The sequence below is a fragment of the Ptychodera flava genome, unplaced genomic scaffold (genome assembly GCF_041260155.1).
Source record: "Ptychodera flava strain L36383 unplaced genomic scaffold, AS_Pfla_20210202 Scaffold_43__1_contigs__length_1316584_pilon, whole genome shotgun sequence".
Lineage (NCBI taxonomy): Eukaryota > Metazoa > Hemichordata > Enteropneusta > Ptychoderidae > Ptychodera > Ptychodera flava.
The window spans coordinates 265417-287445 of NW_027248365.1; the positions used below are offsets into that span (position 1 = coordinate 265417).

At 38.3% G+C, this 22029-nt stretch overlaps 1 long non-coding RNA gene across 1 annotated transcript; it reads right to left on the minus strand.

Moving 5' to 3' along the window:
* Positions 1–16659: 16659 nt before the first annotated feature.
* LOC139128111 (uncharacterized) lies at positions 16660–21016 on the minus strand. Its single transcript, XR_011551197.1, has 3 exons — positions 20935–21016; positions 19627–19756; positions 16660–16797 (listed from the first exon to the last, which is right to left on the minus strand). It is a non-coding gene; the product is annotated as an uncharacterized lncRNA (long non-coding RNA).
* Between the last annotated feature and the right edge of the window lie 1013 nt (positions 21017–22029).

The window sequence follows — 22029 nt, forward strand, 5'->3', positions numbered from 1 at the left end:
GAATTAGATATATCGAATATTGTGATACAACCATTAACTCAACAAGTCATTTACAATGACATAGTCCCCACTTGTAATAGGAGTACTAGTCTTGATGGGGCAGGAAAATGTGGTCATTAAGAAGTATCATTGGAGTGTATATGTTGAGATCTATGGGCACATAGGTCTATGTCGTTGTTCCCAATTTGAAACACATGAGGCATGTCTAAGTTACGGTTCTAAATCGGGAAAAAAGATCAGACCTCTAGCAGTATTGGCCAGCCAAGAAATACATATGCGCATTATAAATGAGGTACAAGATGTGACATCTTAAGGTCTAATATCCTATCAAAATTGGAGGGTATAGAACTTGTGGTTACTGAAATATGCATATATATGTATAATCAAGGTCAAAGGTCATCAAGGTCACATGACATTTTCAAAAAAAAAAAATTATATTCCTAATTAATCCCTATATGCCAAAAAATCAGATCTCTAGCTCTATTCGCTTGCCCAGAATTAGATGTGTACATAATTAATGAGGTAAAGCGTGTGCTGTCATAAGGTCTCCCATCCTACTAAATACAAAGGACATAGCACTTGTGGTTACTTATTTATTGACATAAACATATATTTTAGGTAAAAGGTCATCGAGGTCACATGACATTTGGTCAAAAAATTTCTCTCCTATAGTTATCCCTATATACCAAAAATCAGACATCCAGCTCTATTGGCTCGCTCAGAATGAGATATGCGCATAATTATTGAGGTACAGTATGTGGCGTCATAACGTGTCCCATCATACCAAACATGAAGGGTGTAGCACTTGTGGTTACCGAGTTATGGAAAAATATGTATATTGGAGGTCAAAGGTCACCGAGGTCACGTGACATTTTGTCAAAAAAATTGTATTGCTAAGTTATCCCTATATACCAAAAATCAGACCTCTAGCTCTATTGGCTCGCTCAAAATTAGATATGCGCATAATTAATGAGGGACAATATGTGGCGTCATAAGGTGTTTCATCATACCATACATGAAGGCTGTAGCACTTGTGGTTACTGAGTTATGGACAAATATGTATATTTGAGGTCAAATGTCACTGAGGTCACGTGACATTTTGTCAAAAAAATTGTATTGCTAAGTTATCCCTATATACCAAAAATCAGACCTCTAGCTCTATTGGCTCGCTCAAAATTAGATATGCGCATAATTAATGAGGTACAATATGTGGCGTCATAAGCTGTCCCATCATACCATACATGAAGGCTGTAGCACTTGTGGTTACTGAGTTATGGACAAATATATATATTTGAGGTCAAAGGTCACCGAGGTCACGTGACATTTTGTCAAAAAAATTGTATTGCTAAGTTATCCCTATATACCAAAAATCAGACCTCTAGCTCTATTGGCTCACTCAAAATTAGATATGCGCATAATTAATGAGGTACAATATGTGGCGTCATAAGGTGTTTCATCATACCATACATGAAGGCTGTAGCACTTGTGGTTACTGAGTTATGGACAAATATGTATATTTGAGGTCAAAGGTCACCGAGGTCACGTGACATTTTGTCAAAAAATTGTATTGCTAAATTATCCCTATATACCAAAAATCAGACCTCTAGCTCTATTGGCCGGCTCAGAATTAGATATGCGCATAATTAATGAGGTACAGGATGTGGTGTCATAAGGTCTCCCATCATACCAAATATGAAGGGTGTAGCACTTGGGGTTACTTAGTTATGGCCATATATGTATATTTGAGGTCAAAGGTCATTGGGGTCACATGACATTTTGTCAAAAAATTTGTATTGCTAAGTTATCCCTATATACTTATTTTCACTTTGTTTAGTGTGATTAGATATTATTTTAGCTGAAAAAAGGGTCCAGGGAAAGTAAGGAAAATCCAGTATTCCACAGTGTAACAATTGGCTGAAAATATAAAATTTCTTTCAGTCTCTAGAATCCGAAACCGAATCCGAAACCGAATCCGAAACCGAGTCTAATTTCAGCATCGTCTAGCCAGAGTGTAACGTGGGGATAGCGCCCTCAAACCACAGATACCGGCTTCCCATAGACTACCATGTATCAGAAAAATTAAAACTGTGATAACTTCATTAATATGCAAGCCACGCCCACCAAAACCTTTTCAGTTCTAGCCATTTGAATTCTGAAGATGTCTACCAAATTTGACTGAAATACGTTCAGCCGTTTTTGAGAAAATGGACCAACAGACAGACAGACACACAGACAGACAGACACACAGACGGACAGACAGACAGACAGACAGACAGACAGACATCGCTGCGACATATGCTCACGTGTGTGAACACGTGAGCAAAAAATGACTATAAAATGCTTTGGCACACACACCGGCTTTGGAATTTATCGCCCTGGTGGGTCTTTTCGCGGTAGCGCTGTGACCGATGGCGAAGGTTAGGTGAACAGGCTCTGTACAGGATGACCCGTACTGTGCATGCGTAGTGTTAAAAATTACGGTTTGAGTCAAATGATCCCCGTATGAATAAACTAGCTACGACCATTGACAACAACTGGCATGAGAGTTGTTTTTGTTGAAATGCTAGGTGATATATTTTCATAGTTTGCCTAGTTATCACAATTAATAAATATTATGAAGCTTTATTTCGCGATTTTCAAAATCACATTGACTTCCCCAAGTCTGTGGGAATAGAAATAATCTGAACAGAGTGAAGGAATAAACTTCAACAGACTGTCGCGTAGTTGGTGAGGTGATCGCGACATCAAGCAATATACTCGGGTGCAGCCAACAAAGCTGATCGTGCATAATGGTGTTTGTGCGCAGTTTTTCAGTGGTAGGGCATTTTTTTAAACCAGTGGGCAGGGCGAAAAATAATTTTTCCTGGGGACAGGGAAGAATTCCAGTTTTAAAAGTGGGTGAGGAGAAAATTTCTGCCAGTGGATACTTGAAAATAGGTAGAGGGAATGAAATGTTGTGGATAGAACTTCAGCGACATTAGGCGAAGAGGGCAGCGGGGATTTGAAATGTTGTTGGGAGTTGGGAGCAGACAGAAGGTAGATACCAGAAGGACAGTTGGCATTATAATTAAAGGGACAAAGTCGGCTATTTTTCATGAATTTTGTTTGATATGAGATACTACTTATATTGTTTGACATGTTGAAAGATACTGAATGAATGGGTGACCATGCATATATTTGACCCCGGTTTTACACACAATACATGAAACCATCGCAAAAATGAATTAATGGTCATGACCATTAATTCATTTTTGCGATGGTTTCATTTAATTTGTCTAAAACCGGGGTCCAATATATGCATGGTCACCCATTCATTCAGTATCTTTCAACATGTCAAACAATATAAGTAGTATCTCATATCAAACAAAATTCATGAAAAATGGCCGACTTTGTCCCTTTAAATGGAAGGGCATGTTTTTCCAGTCGCATATGCTGGTGGGGCAGTTACGAATAACTTCACTTTCCCCTCTTAATTATTTATGGGGTATATTTTGTGATGATTATATAAAATTTACATAATTTAACACTTGGTGGCACCTGTACTTTGGCGGACGGCCCCTACATCACTGTGCAAGGTGGACGGACTGTCTCGTAGATGGTGAAATTAATGTGAATAACTGCCATGAACGTCTTAGAAATGCCAAGAGCGACTATAGTGGGCTTGTCTGCGTCACCACGGACATTATCGATAAATGATAAGCTTTGCTTCAATGGGCAAGCGATCCTAATCTTCATTTCTTATTACTAGACTGTGATGATGCCATGTGGAAATTCCCAAGTCTAAAAATACCTTCACCGATGACGCCACTCAAATATCTATGTCGTCGACGCCCCTCATAACAGCTTATAGACTGCCGCGATACAATATATGTGTGATAAAATAAGTGTTGTGCAAGCCTAACCATCATAAAGCCTGCAAGGCCGCTATTGGGGAAAGTGGGTCAACACATGACCCGAGGAGGTAGCTGCCGAGAATGTAATTTGCATGTGTGACGAAATAGTGGGCTCTAACTTGAATGATGAATAATGTATCACATTGCGACATAGACATGCCACGTATGATCTACAAACGATAGTGAAAGCGTATACTAGTAGAGTGCGTACCGTCTGCTGCATGTTGTCGCTGCCACAAAGCAGGCTGTTGGGCCTCGTTGCAATAATTATAACGTAGATAGTACCGTAATAAAGTACCGATTTCGCAATTAATTCTCTAAACAGTATAATTCACGTCCAGACTGTCGTCCACATATTTGTATTTGCCTAGGAATAATGGTACTGTGATGTCATTTGGAATCAGTGCTATGTGACGCGAAAATAAACTATGAGCCTTTACGAAAAAAAGTCATTCTTGGAAAATGACTTAACGCTGCATGGTGGCCAATATGCTAATTGTCAGTCACCAACCAGGGTCACCAATTACGAGTAAAATTGTGACCTGTGGCCGCCTATATGTTATTTCTCATTTGGCCGTATGTGTGCATACCTGTATAACCGTTTGTGTTTTATCGGCACTTTCTTGGTTTAATTTGTTGTATTGAAGTGTCGCTTTGAGACGCCGAATGTACTTTATGTTCCTTATGGTAAGTTATGCAGTAGCCAGTCTGGTATGCATTCATTTGTATAGCTCTGCTATCTAGCCTCACTTGAGGTGGCACCGTGACACAGAGAAGGCTTTATAATCATTTGTAAAGCAACGATGTTTGTTGTGTAATTGGTAGCGTATGTTTGGAAATCCCCGCCACTAAAAATAGAATAGCGTCGACACGCTATAAATCACCATGGCAAATTATATCTGTTGATGGCATTCCGAACGGTAGTGAAAACATGAGTAAATAAAACAATCTACATTGTACTTGTCTTGCTCGACAGACATCGGGGACAGACGAGCCACATTCTGATCAATGAATGTATAGAAGTACTCCAAAGTTTATCCGGAACCTACGGAGAGGTTCCGACAAGATAACGGGCGTCACCGACACTCATTATCTCATTTTATATTAAGAGATGCACACGTCAAGTATATCCTATAGAAATTTAGAAGTTGCGAACTCATTTGAACAATAAACAGTGCAGTAGAAAAGACAGAAAATACAGAAAATAAAATAAATAAACAATACTTTAGTATTCCCTGCTTATAAATTTGATGGTTTCATTTTTTGCTCACGTGTGAACACGTGAGCATATGTCGCAGCGATGTCTGTCTGTCTGTCTGTCTGTCTGTCTGTCTGTCTGTCTGTCTGTCTGTCTGTTGGTCCATTTTCTCAAAAACGGCTGAACGTATTTCAGTCAAATTTGGTAGACATCTTCAGAATTTAAATGGCTAGAACTGAAAAGGTTTTGGTGGGCGTGGCTTGGATATTAATGAAGTTATGAAAGTTTTAATTTTTCTGTTACGCCGCGTATGACAAGTGAAAACAATCGACTGTTTGAGGGCGCTGTGAAATGTGCTTGTCCAGGTTGGCTACAGCTGGATAGCTCTGGTTTCAACCACGGTCCCTCCGTGTTTCAACCTCGTATTGAACATTAAAAATATGATATTTTATTACTCATTCAACTCACTATTCAAGATAAAATATCGTTTAGCAAATTAGCTTTATCCTTGGTAATTGATTGTTTCCCTCGCTGCTCGATCGCCAGAAATGAGTACATACGTTCTCTACCTAGCCTCATGGCATGGAAGTGCTGATGAATAATAACTTTGGGTCAAAGGTATTGAAGTGTCCAATCAGGTTCGTGCACAGAGTCCAAGGCCATGACCTACTTCATGTACTTCTGCACTGTTTTGATTTTGCTTCGCCAAGAAACGTGTTCGTCATTGTCCATAGAAGTATGTTTGCTCTCCTTTGAGGTTGTTTGTGAAACAAATTCCGGGATAGGCCTTTGAATGCATACGATCGGCATCGCGGCAGTGCATGTAGCTAGCCCTACGAGTATGACGAGAGTGTCCGGCTTTGGCTACGCCGCCTCCCACCTCCAGTAGGCGGCGTAGCCAAAGCCGGACACTGTCGCCATACTCGTAGGGCTATGCATGTAGCGTACCATGCTTGTGTAACTGCCGAGCTCAACGTGCATTCACGGTTGATACTCGTGTACAATCATGATGTGTTCAATTCTGATGAAGATTCATAAGTCTTACTTTTGCAGTCTTTTTTCCGTACGATAATCCCGACAATACGTGTTACTGTTGGCAATGGGATATACTTCCCAAGATATGTCGGATTATTGAAATACACCTGCAGACTGATTATACAGCCAATGTTTACAATATCGCGCAACGCATGTTGATGTCGCCGAACACCAGCAATACAAATGCAAAAAATGAACAAATTATGTATGCATTCAAAAATCGAAAAACCACACAATGGCAGCATATTATCTCCAGATAATATGTGTAATTTTTTATTTACATAGTGGCAGCAATAAGCATAAATAGGCGAGCGATGTAAATGGGGTCGGTAAAGCATTGCAGCCGGTGAAAACGCCGTTGTTATCTATAGGGTATTCTGCATGTAAGGCGCTGAATTACTTGCGTCTGTAACAATGTAAACTTTAAAAAATTAAAGCAAAACTTCAAAAATCTTAAACCATACAATTGAAGTGCACAACATCAAGATTATTTGTGTATTTTTTTAAAGTCAATAGCTGAAGGAATAATAATCTCCAAGCGAGCGATTGATTCGGGACCGGTGAATAATCACAGCCGGTAAATATTTTGTATGGGCTTGGAGTAATAAATTACGTCGCCGAATCACGACAGTAAAATGTAAATTTAAATAAAACCAACGCAACAGCAAAACATCGAAAATAATACCCTTGTAGGACAGTATCTTAAGATTATAGATTTAGATTTTTACATTCATAGCTGAAGAAATAAGTATCTTGAGGCAAGCGATCGGCACGGTAGCGGCGAAGAATTTACAGCCGATAATACTGGGTGCGGGAGGGAGGGAGTAACGTATACGCGTACGTCGCCAAATCACGAGAGTAAAATGTAAATTTACACGAAACTAACGGAATATCCAAACATCGAAAATAACACCCTTGTAGTACAGTATCTCAAGATTATAGATTTAGATTTTTACATTCAAAGCGGGTGAAATAAATATTTTGAAACAAGCGATCGGCACGATAGCGGCGAAGCTGGTAGATCATCAGCGCCCATTGTTTTCTATGGGGCGCGAGTATGTGTGTTGCCGAAAAATTGAAGGCGGTAAAAATGTAAAAATACAATAATTTGAGCCAATATTTAAAAATCGAAAACGATACGATTGTAGAACGACATCTAAAGATTACGGATTTAGATTTTTACATTCGTAGCTGATGAAATAAATATATTGAAGCAAGTGATCGGCACGATAGCGGCCATGAATTTGCAGATAGTAGACGCCATTGTTTTCCTATGAGGCGCGGGCAATGTGTTTTTTGTCGAACTACAGACGGCGGTTCAAGTGTAAAATCACAAGAATTTAAGCATATATTTAAAAATCGAAAACGATACGATTGTAGTACGGCATCTCAAGGTCTCAGGTGTGAATTTTTGTATTTATGAATGAAACACTAAAAAAATTGAAGCAAGCGATCCACAAGGTACCGACGACGGCGCAAAAACCATCGTTTACTATGGGAATTTTTCGTATCGTTCATCACACTTGCAATACCTAAAACTCGCCGGTTCAATTTTTCATTTTTCGCACGAAATGAAAGAAAAGACACAGTCCTTCGGATGTTCATCGTAACAAAAAACGTATCGTTTTCGATTTTAAAATTACGCCCTAATTTTCTTGAACGAATTGGTTTCAGCGCTTAATTAGCAGTGGTGCTGTATGTGATTGGGACATAACCGCTTGCCTATGTCAGCATAATTTGGGTAGAATTTTCATAATTTCTTTCATGTATAAGTAAAATACTTAAATATACGTTTTCATTTATATGTATATTATATATTTTGAGAATCTTTAGGACAATGCTAGCGTGAAAAGGCGACATAGCGTTATATATTTCTGTCGGGCGTCAATGTCCGTGAGGCAGCGTGTCGCTGCCGTAGTGGGCTCATGAATAAAGCATTAGGACGACTACGCTTGGAACAAATTGGCTGCCAAAAAACCCGTGTGTAGGCAAAAGTGTGACGGGGTCGAAGTGACTTGGGTACCTGGGGCCGACCAAACCAGTGTGAATTACTGGGGTCAAAGCGGACAGCGGCCGGGATGACGTGATTCCCCAAGCGAGCTACCTTCAGAAGTCTGTTTCATCGCAAAAAACGTCAACTTTTAAAACCCGTCATTTATTTACTGATGTTATTCTCAGCATCACAAACATATACGCCTCTGCTATGTATCACAGCAAATAGTTATATTTGAGATCCTCGTTTTTTTTGCGAACCCGGAAGTGTGTCTTGCTCAATGCATTTCCTACCCATAGCGAGGGAAACTGCCCGCGTTCCCATGCTCCCATGCACCCTTTTTCAATGCCAGTGCAACGCCATCTGTGCAAAATTTGTGGTGGTATGCTCCCGTGTGATGGAAAACCTCTCTTATTCTAACAATGACGTAGTTGACTTTGGACTTCGATTTCGTAAATGTGATGTCCATGCAGTGAGTTTGGGTTGGCGCGCTTATAATGCAATCTTCGCCCGCCTGCGGTCCGATATCCCGCATTTATTAGCGATATTTATCTGTTTTGACTTGACCAAAGTTGGCAAAACTTGCTATGTACATTAAAGATACTATGATACAAGATTATTGAAAGTCATTTGACATTTTTTTCAGCCAATTCCCAATATGCATATTTAATGAACCTTCCAAATTAGGGATATATACTGGCATTTACTTGATAAAATTTGGCGAAACATGCTGTGTACATTGATCATTATACCAGGTTATAACAGTATTGAAAGTCATTTTGCATTTTCATGTCAGCTAATTCATAATTTGCATAAATAGCTAACAAGCTTTCACGGTTTGGCATATAGAGCTTGAAGGACTTGACCAAAGGTAATTACACATGCTATATTGTGATACAATGACAGTACTCAAAGAAATTAGTTATTTTTATTTCAGCTAATTACATATTTGAATACTTAATGACCTTTAGAATTGATCTGTGGTGAAATTCATTGTGTTGATCATAACACTTAAATGTAGCAAAGCATGTAGCAAAGGTTCAAACTTGCACATAAATGCAATATATGATGAAACACGTGAGCATTTTCAGTTCATATCTGGAAAGGTTTACAGTCGTCGGTACTGCGCTCACAGGTCGTATGGGACCCATACGACCAATATAAACTCTGTATCCCAGGTACGATGGTGATTTATAAAAGTTAAAACATGTCTGTCATAATCTACATCATATAATTTAAATGTTACAGCTATGATGACGAGGTGCATCTATATATGGTGCACGAAATACATTTGTTTGTAAACAAGAACTCGCACAAACGCAGTTTGACGACTTCTTCCCTTTGAAGAAAAGCAGACTTTTGATACATTTAATGTTTTTTGCGTCATCATGATGATTGTTCACAATGGCGACCAATTTTACGTACAGAAACTTATCGTTAGTCTGTGTGTCTTTATAAACGTCAGGAAACTTAATCTCAGTCTTTGTAGCAAAGAAACAGAATCGTGTTTCCTCTGAGTCTCACAGCTCCGGTTCGCCTGACCTCATTATGGCCTAATTTATCACTAGTACTTGACAACACTCACTCACCTGGTGTATCAATGAGTTGTCCCATACGGCAGGGTTGCATCGCCTCGGAAGTACTGAACGCTTTCGCTACGGTCCCAATCACCCAGCTATGGAACGATATTTTTGAACGTTTTCACCCATTGATGAGTTGAATGCTAGTAGTACGCCATCTTTTGCGCTTGTTCTCCACAACTAATTCAACACTGCTTTCAGTTACGTCGTAAATGGATATTCGGTAGCTTCCACTTTCACTGTAGGGAGGTAGGGTGTAGGTACGTGAATACGAGTTGAAGCAAGTTGACTTTTAACCTGCAATAAGAATCTTATAGAGCTATTTAGAAGTATGTTTTGATAGGTTGTGTATATAGATGTTACATTATGGCTCTGCTGTCACAGTACGAACTCGACGATTCCTTGCCACACCTCTGAGAGAGTGCAGAGATCATGCAGGTCAATGGACTTTATACCTGTTCATAATCACTTTTACGTTTAAAGGATGAGCCACGTGCACGTTTCTCGTCTTTGCACTTGGTAGACTACACTTGCCCAAAGTCTAGGGGCATATGTATCAACACAATAAATTGAAGGAATAAATTTTAGCAGACTGTCGCGTTAGTTGTTGTAGGCTGTTGCATCATATATCGTGGAGTGAATGTGTTGGCCTACAGCCAGTAGCTGGTGCCAAGAAACGCCAAGCGACGGGGGCCAGTCTAATAATGGGCTGGACGCATGCACCGTATTGTTCACGTCTTGTTACTGGGTCACAAGACGTTATACAGGATGCGTGTGGTGTTCTCGATGAAATAACATTTCCCGCATGCGGAAAAGTTGTTTTAATAAAAACATAAACCCGGTCGAAAGCGTAAATTTAGGTTAGAGGAACAGAGAAAATGCTAGCTCTGTATCGTTTACACACACAAAGCTTAGCCTACAAGCCTGCTGTCTGCGCCTACATCATGGGATGAAAGAAAATAAAGAAAAGACGCATAACAAAAGCGTCAGCTTGTTTTGACCCAAGGTGAAGCGGGGGAAACCCGATGTATTCATATACTGGTACGGTAATTCCCTCGTCTCGTCGGGCATTTATGCTGGCCAGCGCCCAGAACTATTTCGTTATCCCTCTGAAGTGACGGTATATATTTTAAATTACAGACTCTGAGGTGTATATACTTAACATTCGTCCCGAAGTCCCCCAAACACAAGGAGCTTTGATACATATATATATATATATATATATATATATATATATATATATATATATATATATATATATCGGTCAATTGAAATCGGATGCACATTGAAAGTGGATTCCGTGACGAGTGTTAGCTTACGTTTAATAACACTTTGAGAGCCAGATGGTCTAGAAAATTTTCCCTGATTACCTTTCGAAGTGGCCCCTACCAATGACAAAAAAATAAAGTATCTCCATTCCAACTCGTTATAATGTTGAAGTCTCCCAATATCGATACGAGAGTCTACCCTAGGAGCATTTAAAAATTTCAGACATGGGGATGTTTCATCACAACTTTGGCTGGTTCCCGACAATGGTGCACACGAAATAGCGCCTCGTTTGAAACCTAGGACGTTATTAGCCATCGGCAGTTTTCCATAATATAAGGTTATTCACAAAATACCGGGATTCATGTTCGAGTATCAAATCGAAGATCACCCTTTGTATGGCTTCCAACTTGGACATCTTCAATAGAGACAAATTTATAAGCTGGTTCTTCACTTTGTGAAAATTTTCGCAAGTCGGCTGCTTGCTCACATTTATTTCACTGACATTGCATTCACCTCTCACATCTTAAAGAGATACAGTCGTCGGAACTGCGCTCAAAGGTCGTATGGGACCTATACGACCGATGTAAACACTGTACAGGGTACGATGGTAATTGATGAAAGTTAAAACATGTCTGTCATAATCTACATCGTATAATTTAAATGTTGCAGCTAGAACGGTGAGGCACATCATTCTAGATATCGTGCACGAAATACATTGTTTGTAAACAAGAAACTCGCACAGGCGCAGTTCCGACGACGATATCTGCTTTTGGCGACGTCAGCCTGAGTATACTGACAACTGCCGTAATGGGATAATTGTCCCAGGAAGGTCGTTCCCTGTAACATCCATGGTGGCAAGTTTATCGAGATCGGCATGCAGAGGAAGTGTACAAGGAGATGTCCAAAAGAAGTTACTACGAAACCGCTGACACCTCTTGAGGCTCATTTTAATATGATAAACGGACGGTAGAGGCCAGTCGTTATTCAGACCTGCTGCTGAAATGCAAAGATACCGGGGATAAATATTTCTGAGTGCTGAAATAACCGTACTTATGCGATCTGTAAGCTGGCAGAGGATTAAGAAAACTTGCAAATTTGTTATAATGAAAAAACAATTCCATCCATGTGAGAATGTGACAGTTTGTGTATGTGTGTGTGTGAGAGAGAGTGTGTGAGAGAGAGAGAGAGAGAGAGAGAGGAGAGAGAGAGAGAGGAGAGAGAGAGAGAGAGAGAGAGAGAGAGAGAGAGAGAGAGCACCCTAGGGAACAAACTACAAACACCATTCTGTAAGTGTACACTGTTCGTCCACAACAATGTGACCCAAAGACTTGTCTGCATATCATACCGCTTTAGAGCAGGAGCGGCTCGATCAATCTCTAGGTGGCGCTCTGCTAAACCACGGCACACAACTCCACCACCAGCTAACAGAAGCTCACAACCACATCTAAGTATTTTTTTCTATAGCAAAATTATGAAAAATAGATTCTTCAAAATGTTCGGTTTAAAAGATATCTTTATTTAAATGTTATAGAAATATACATGTTGACACCGTTAAAGTCTATTTCACATGCAGCTTTACTTGGCTTCCCACATCATCAAAAAGTAATTACACATCTCATGGAAGGCCATTCGCAACGACAATTGTTAACACCACTGTGTATATGATACCTGTATACTTGTTAGGGTATAGTTGATGAAGCTATAAACTACTCTCCTGGTTTTTTGAAAATGGAAAGAAAACATATTACATAAACCACTCCCTCGTTTCTAAAAACAAATTCCACAACTAGCAGACCATCTTAATTAAAACCTAATATTGTTTTTTAAATATATGGACATAAAGTACTGGCGCCTATACAATTCATCTGACACATCACATTGTGGTTTGGTATGGAAAGTCATGTTTGTATTAAGGGTAGAGGTATCAGTTGTGCACAGGTCTTGATTTTCTTTCAGATGATAAAAATTATTAACCAGACAGCCATAATTATTGGTGATTTCCACTAGGCGTCAATGTGATTGAGTTTTACCCTTGCTTACATTGAAGTGATCTCACTTAATTTTGATGAAAATATCAGACGATTTTAAACAAATATTTGAGAATCCGAATATCTGTTCCCCAAAGGCGCATACTACCTTAAGGTGATAAACAGCCACCAAATTTGGTGCAACCCTCTCCTTGAAAAGGATTTCCTTTTGTTGGACCAAGGCAACTGCATTACCCTTTGCAAAAACACTGGCAATAAATTTCTACTTTAGATTTTGCAGTTTACAGTAGATAATGTACTGCAGTAATATGAAGAGATATAAAAAGGGTTATACCAGTATGGTTGACAAATTTCAATTGTCAAGACAGAAAGCCTTCTGAAACAGGGTAGATGCATCTCAGGGATATATATTCAGACTCAAATTTTTACAATTCTTTGCTGATCAGTTTTCAGTTTAAAGCTCTTGGAGTAAGAAAAATTTTCAACTTCTTAGTTTTTCGAAAATTGAAAATGTTATTTTTCCACATAGAGTTAACACTGGAATGGCGGCCATTTTGAATTTCAAATATCAGTAACTGTTGGAGTACAGTTGTATGTTCCCCCTTGTACCAAACTTCACACAGTGACCCTGATTTTTTATTCTTGATTTGGTAAGGGAACGTATGGTTGAAAATTTCATTCAGGATTTCAGCAAAATGGAAAGTCTGTCTCTTTCCAAGCGAATAGTACCTTAAATCAACCTAACATCAATGATTTACTTGTAAATGTTCAATGCATTAAAAAACTGAGCAAACTCCAGTGTTTGATATACACATGTGCAGTTAATCATGAATGAATCAGAGTAAGTTAGATATTATATGTACAAGAATGGTTCAACGATAAACACAGTGAATGGAGTTTAATGTTATGGTGAAAGTTTCATCTATTTCTCTTCTGTGCAGGCTGTGTTCTGCCATTCTGTCCTGTAGAAAACTGAACAGCTTGCGAATCTGATAAATCTGATGATAACAATCGCTGAGTGTAATAAATAGATACATTTGCATAGCTTTAGTTCAAGGGTTCCGTTGGTAATGAAACTTTGTGGAAAGATTCTGGCTCTAAGCTTTCTGAAGCAAAAATGGATGCCTACTTCAATAGTAAACTTCAAACATCACAATGCCACTATGGCAAAACCTAATTACAACTTCTCACAAAAAAACACACATGAAAATTTTGATTACAACAGAGCTTTCAATGTGTAGGGTCACTTTGAGTCACATGGCTGCAAAGACTGTTAATTTGGGCTAGGTGTCAAAAGTAGAGTGTGGCCAAACAAACAAACAGGCATCTGATAGGCAGACAGCTGTCATATATTTCCATATCAGTAAAAGGGTAGAAATTTGCAGCAAAATCTGAATGTGGACAAAGAGAAGTATGTTGCTTGATAAGTCTGTAGTTCACAATATGCTTCTAACTATTGTGAGTAAAGTCTTGGTAGACCTAGCATGAAAAAGACGTGGTTTTCAAAAAATGTTCAATACAACAAACATAGGGCCAAAGTCCCTGAAGCTACTATAGACATGGATACAAAATTAAGTATTTCCTGACTGTATGAAATGATCTCACTAAGGTCATCCTAGGGACATGTAAACCAAACATTAAAGCGGTTTGACCAGTGGTTTTGAAAAAAACAAGCGACTCAACAGTTGACAGAGCTCTGCTGTGTTATGTAGAGAATAACCTTTTGTGACACATGTATTGATGAAGGAGGTGGATATCTTTGATAGCTCATTTCAGGATGGCCTGACCAAAAAGGGAAAAAAAATTCCATAAAAATACAGATTTGCACATTTCATGAGACTATATTAGTCTATAATAGCAAATAAATGAGAGTTAATTACATTCTAATTAAAGTAAACAAGACTTGCTTAAATCAAGATTTACGTCATAAAAAAACAGCATATCTGTCAGGTTATAAAGAATCTTGAGCAGGTTATCTTTTAATATCAGTATTTTCATCCTATTAACCAAGCACATTTTAACTTTCAAATTAACATTGTAAGTAAGTTCTGTTGAATAAGTTGAGACTGTACGTACTCAGAGAAAGCACACTGAAGAGACAAATGTTTGTAACTTAAGAAGTTCAAGGTCATCAAAAGCATTATAAGGAATCATGTTACACTTTCATTGCACTGTTTACACAGATTGCATAATTGCTATAAATAGCACGAGGAATCTTACAGCTCAGCTTTACCATAAAAACCCTATTACTTTGACCACTCTTTTTATTGACCACTCTATTTTTTTCCTCAAAAAGTAATCTTATTTTATCCTTACAAAGTCAACCATAAATGGAAATCAGAACTTTCTCTATCTCTATTTATTTGACCATCCTATCATGACAAACTATTATGAGCAATTTCTTTTAGATAACATAAATGGTGGTTCAGAATATATCAAAGTTGGGATTCAGGAAAGTTGCCTTTACATGTTTTAATCCTCCAAGATGTTAAGCATTTCACTATGAACTGTCAAAAAAAGTTGAACTTTCTGATAATTCCACACTAAAATTATTTTGGCTTTGATGATTTCCTAATTAATTCAATTATTTAAATCCTATTAATTATTTTTTCTGGGTGAATTGATAGGGTTTATACAGTACAAGAATTACATACAATGTAAGTCAAATTTTGACCAAAAATGACAAAAAAATTCCTTAAAAATACACATTTGCATATTTCATCACAATTTGAACAAATCTAAGTTGGGTTATCCCTAGGGACCTGTATACCAATAACAAAGCTGTCTGACCAGCGGTTATGAGGAAGAAGATTTTTACCAAAAACACCTTTTTTGGCATTAATTTGCCTATTTTCAACAATATCAAAAATAAGTTTCTCAAAATCATATTTTTTATCTACACAACAAATATCAAATCAGTAAGTACTGCGGTTCTCAAGATATTTGAGTGGACGGACGCCTCACAAACGGACATACATACATACATACATACATACATACATACATACATACAGACTGACGACGGACGCCGGACGGATACCCATCCCAATAGCTTCTATAGACTATAGTCTATAGTAGCTAAAAATGGATCCTTGTGAACAGACTATTATGTTGGACTGATATTACACAGCAAAAGCAAGCAATAATCACAGCCAATGCTGATACACTTTAAGTTGCACACTCCATCAAGTTTAAAATCAACTGAGGGACAAGTGAGATAGATTCTGTAAAATCTCAAGATTTTAAGAGAACAGGCTTTGACGTTTGTTCTCAAGGCATTTAGTTGAGATAGTATTTAATTTGAAACATAAGAAATTATATATATTATTGCCAAAAAATCCACAGACTACAATATCAAACGTTTGAGTAGGCGAATGCATTATCTTTGGAAACTTAGAATTTTCTAATTAAAACCGTTGACTTGGAAGAACTCTGTGACAAATATTGTCACATTTGCTTTGAGAATGGTCTACCGATTTTGTTTTGAAATACACATAAAATTCTCAATTGCAAAAATGTGTTTTTCAAAACAGTTTATTAAGCATTATATTCACACTAGGACTAAATGTGTTTTCATCATATGGATATGGATTGTACTTGTGCAGAGAATTGCCCCTCCCAAGTTAAACCTGCAACCCCCCATTCACAAGTGTGAAACTCCACAGTCAAACAAGCCACGTGATTTGATAATGTACCAGTACATGATAGTAAGAGTTCAGTTTGGTTGCATTGACTCTGTCCAGTATTTATCTTCCTTGGAACTCACAACAACACCACAAGGCACACAATGACCGTCACTAAGATGGAAAACGGTAGCCACTGCTTGATAATGGCAAGGAAACTGCAGAGGGATAAAAAAGAGAAAGAGTTGATTAAATCTTACGCTATGTTTGCAATGTGTCCTATAGTTCACATATGACATGCATTGTTAGCCGCCATATTTCCTCATCTTATAAGTATAGATGAGATGGCTAGACTATATGGTTCACATACTCAGAGTCACTTACAATTCAGGGGCTTTCAAGGACATTCTCAGCAATTTTCATGGACATTTTTATGTTCAAATACCGTTTTCAAGAATTTTTTTTTCAAATATATCATTTTTATATACTAGTTTGCATATCATTGCCATGATATCACAGCTGATCATCTTGTCATTTTTGAAAATTGTGGTTAGATTATCAATTTTCAAAGACTTTCCTGGATTCAACTTCATTTTCAAGGGCTTTTCCAGGAAATTTCAGAAAGCTTTAAAGTCAAGGCTTTTCCGGGACTTTCATGAGCATATGTAGACTTGGTTCAAGTCGGTGAATTTTAAAAAAAATAAATACATTTATAATAGTTTCTCTTGTGTCTCTCCTATTTCGTACAAACCTATCTGGAATTTGGCAGCTCACGCCAGGTTTTCCCAGCGATTGAATGCGTCACGTTTGAGTCTGCGCAGTAGTGAGTTAGTTTCTGCCGGATTCACCGACTTGGACTTCTCGCAAAGTACAGGCGGTGAGACGGACTGTGTACACAGTGACGTAGAGCAAATACAAAATGATTGACAGCCCCCGCCGTTATTCTGGCCAATAAGAAGAACGCATGCTAATAACCATCTGCATGCGTTTAAAAAGTTTGTTGTCATCTCCGTGCAAAGCTAGACATCGAGTACGTTTTATATCTGGGCGAATAATGGCATCAAGTTCGTACATCAACCGCGTTTTACAACTGATCGGTCGGACCATCGCTAACCATGCGAGATTACCAAAGAAAGCTTGTTGAGAGTTAGATTGAGGGAAAAGATGTGTTCGTCTGCGCACCAACCGGCAGCGGAAAATCACTGACATACGAAGTCACCCCACATTGTTTTGATTTCCATCGCTTTGGGCACGTAAGAGAACAGGCTACAACTGTAAGGACGGTGTCTTTTTCCATCCTTGAATAACCGGCGACGATTTTCGCGACATGGGCCCCCCAAACAACACAGATATTTTCACGCGTTTTCGGTGATACAACAGAGGTCGTGCTGACTTTTGTGGGAGTGATCGCACTCGACATTTTGTCAACAACGCCATGTGAGTTTTATGCACGTCTCGTTTGGGTCAATTGGTAAAGTCTCCTCCCAATGTGTAAAATTTAGTGATGTCATCTTATGAATAATATATGAGTAAAGAAAACGTCATCTCATGAATAATTTATAGCAACGCAGATCGTGCAAGAAAGCCAAGTCTGTGATTCCGGGTGAAACTCCGCTGTATAGCGTTTACTCCACTCATCGCGTTCACCCTACTCATCGCGTCCACTCACGCGCGCGTTTCACATGAAAGCAGAATACAAATCATTGCGTTCACTCCACTCAAACATTCACAAATCACAGACTTGAACCAAGTCTATAGCATAGGGATCTTGTAACTATAAATTATAGGGATTACAAAAGCTGCATCTGCTGTAGCTTTTATGTATTGCCAATTTTTTTTCGTGAAAAAGCAAAAAGACATACTGATGTGATATGTATGGGTTTCAATAAACACAGCCTCTATGTATATAACATCCAATGTCTTCATTAATGACGGAGCATTGGTCCAGAATTAGAATTGTTTTGTATCAGTGTGTGTTACGTTTACAAGGCTAATGTTTTGTTTAGGTCAAGGAAGAGCAAGACACACAAAACAAAATTATTGCAAGTTTTATCAGCATACATTGAAAACACAATCAAATGTTAAAACTACTATTGTTGTAAACTGTCCCCTCAACAAATGATTATGAAATGCTTTTGTTCAAAGATGTCAATCACCTGCACCGTTAACATAGAGCAAGTTTTGCCCAACTCTTGGAGTTGATCATTTCACAGCAGTGTTAGCGTTCTTAGTTGGTGGTGTCTGTGGCACTTATTTACATGATTTTCAGTGCTGATTCATCAATTTACTTCCATCCACCCGCAATCATTCACAGATATGTTGACATCTCTGTGTTTCAGACGTTGTTTCATTCAATTATGCCATTCATTTCGAGAAATTCAGGTTTTTACAGCACAGCCTGCATTGACACAGTGTCAGCTGGAATACTTCCTGTATGTTTTGACCACACATCAGTTTTACCAACCCGAAAAATACACAATTTTTTTCGAAACATTTCCAAAACACCCAATTCTTTGTGAGGGACATTTCCGAAAAGGGGCAAAACTCTGCTCGTTTACTTGTTTTGACGCCAAAATCGACAGCATAATGACTGTCTCTGCGATGTTTAAATTTTTGATAGGAAAAAAATGGCATTGCATTCATGATGAAACTTTTCTGTGTATTGCAAAAATTAATCGAGATTGTACATTTTTTCTTGGTTTTCTCATTATTCAAAGGCCATACAAAGTGAGATATGCTGACCATTATACACAGGTTTTGTTCCAAATTGGAGCAGTTCTATGTGGCCACTGACCACTTGAGAGAGGTAGCTGTTCTGTAGAGGGCCGTTAAAATGTTATATGCCACAGGCCACTGTAAAGTGACCACTATAAAGAGTGACCACTCTCTAAGGGTAACCACTAAGAAAGGTTTGACTGCAAGTGTAAACATTTTGCAATAGTTCATCTGAACATATAAATACAAACAGTTTATTGAAACGAGATATATTACATTGTCTGAAATTATTTAAGGGTTATTAATAAATTGCACTTAAACTTGTTACTTACTTGACATATTTAGCTTTGACAAAAATCCAGAACAGAGCTTCACCATGTTCCATGAAGTGCTGCCGTTGTACTGCATCATGTTTAACGCCATGGCAACATGTGAGTGGCAGTTGTCACAACAAAGGTTATGCTGTAAACAAAGGAGAGTTGTAATTTCTTTTAGCACAGCTTGATACGACTACAGGGCTCTTCAAACTTTGTACATGACAAAGGCCTCTGCCAGCATATATGATACACTGATAAATCATGACTGTTTAGCATGCCTATTGTGTGCATTGAGTCAGATCGTTATATAGCTCTAGACTTGTCCTTTTTATCAAAGCGATGGCTTTCTCGTGCTAAAGTATAAGCTTGTTATATATTTGTGAACACAGCTTTTAAAATTTTTTCGAAGATTTTTCAAGGTTTTAAAAATGAGTGGGTAAAATTAATGGAGAACAATGGCTTCACTTTGAATCAACTGTTTTCTATTTGTTTCAGGCCTTACTGCCATACGGTATGTACCCTCTGGTAGCTCCGATTAAGTTAAGCTACCAGAAAGGCGGGCCTGAAAGGGTTACGGCAGAATCATTACACTTTGGTCAGTGACAGTTCTAATAAGTCTCAAGAAACAAGCCAAAGATTCCAATTATGTTATTAGATGACAATGAGGCAAAAACTGAACAGATATGTGAAACACACATGGATGCCATTTCTCAATGTCAAGGGGAAGAGTCTGATTTTAAGTTTTCAAATAATTCTAGCGAAATCCTAGATTTATGCACGAGATCACAGGAGTTTGTAATCAAAGTTTGAAGAGTAACCATGCTGCCTCTGTGTTGACCTGTGTTTTCCCTTGGAAAGTTTATTGCTGAGTCAGTGGATGGAAGCTGACGAGCAAGCTTCACATTCAGGCCAAAAATTGTGTAACAGGCTCTAAGCCTTTGCACTTTTTGCATATATTAGCATATCAATATTAGCACTAACTGCCAGCCCTCTCCCTGCTGATGTGCAGCATGCTCAGAAGGTTATATCTGATTGGTCAATTGTCACTATTCACAGCAACTTTGGGAGTCTTTTTGTATTATTCAATTATAACGGTAAGATTCAGCCAACCAATTGGATAACAGCTTCCGAGACGCTGCACATTATCCCCAAAATTGTGTTACAGGTGCCTAGCCTATGCCCGGTCTGTTTCACCAATCACAATAAAGGCAGTAAACATGAGTATTGCGTTACTATAAAATAATGAAAACCTTCAATCTACATTGTTGTATTATCATATGTTTGTGAGAAATGAGATCTATAATTCGCAATACAATTACTAACCATTCTGTGTTTGTATTCTTCAGATGCTGACAAGACTGTCGTGTCCAAGTTGTCTTTCTGTGCATTCTATGGTTTCAACTGAATATATCTTGTCGGTGTGCCAAACGCCATCTTCCTGCTGTGAGTTGAGTGACAGAACAGACACGGTGAAATGGAAACAAATTATATTCTGAGTTTGAATGATGTGCCGAGCGAAAAGAGTATAGAGTACTTCTCGCTCGGCTGGCGAACTTTGGTAGGAATTCAACATTGCCAATGGTGCTCCATAATGATAATGATGATGATGATGAATAAAACAACAACAACAACAATAATAATTTTTATATTTTTGATATTTCTTTAATAACTTTCATATTTTCCATAATATATTTTCATATTTCTTTATTATCATCAATGATTACTGAGTACCCTATGGTCATACTACTTATGTACATTTTACTTCTACTGTAGCTACTTAGATTTGACCCTTCAAGTGTTTTCATTTTCCATTCATTTGACTTCCTTTGACGAATAAAGACGGCTTTCTTGTTACACGATTTTTATTCTCGACATCATTTTGAATTTTTGGCTATTCCCGCAATGGCTCATAACATTAAAAAAACAACGAGTGTTTCATGTGTTTACATTTGTTAAAACAAAAATTTTACTCAATGTCAATGAGGGTTGCGTACATTAAAATTGGATGAAGTTCTCGGTGAAACGCGATATGCAGATACGACTGACACAGCCTCGGAACCAACTGGAAGGTTTACATTACTCTTGTGCACGCACAACAGGGGCAACCATACAGCTCTCGCCCCGATCCCAAAAATATGGAATGTCCATGAATATAAAATGAGGACAAAGCCTCCTCATTATTCCAACATTTTAACCAATCAGATAGCAGCTTTAAAGTCTTTTGCGAACAAAAGGGCTTCCAGCAAAACGTATTTCCTAATATTATACTCAACTTTAACGCTTTAAGAGGCAATATATCATTGTTGAAACCGTTTGCCTGTATGCGAACAATGCTCTTTGAAACCTGGCTTACCATTGCCCATATGCATGTACAGTTTGTGGAGATACAAAAACTGTAAGTGCTTTCTCTGCGAACGA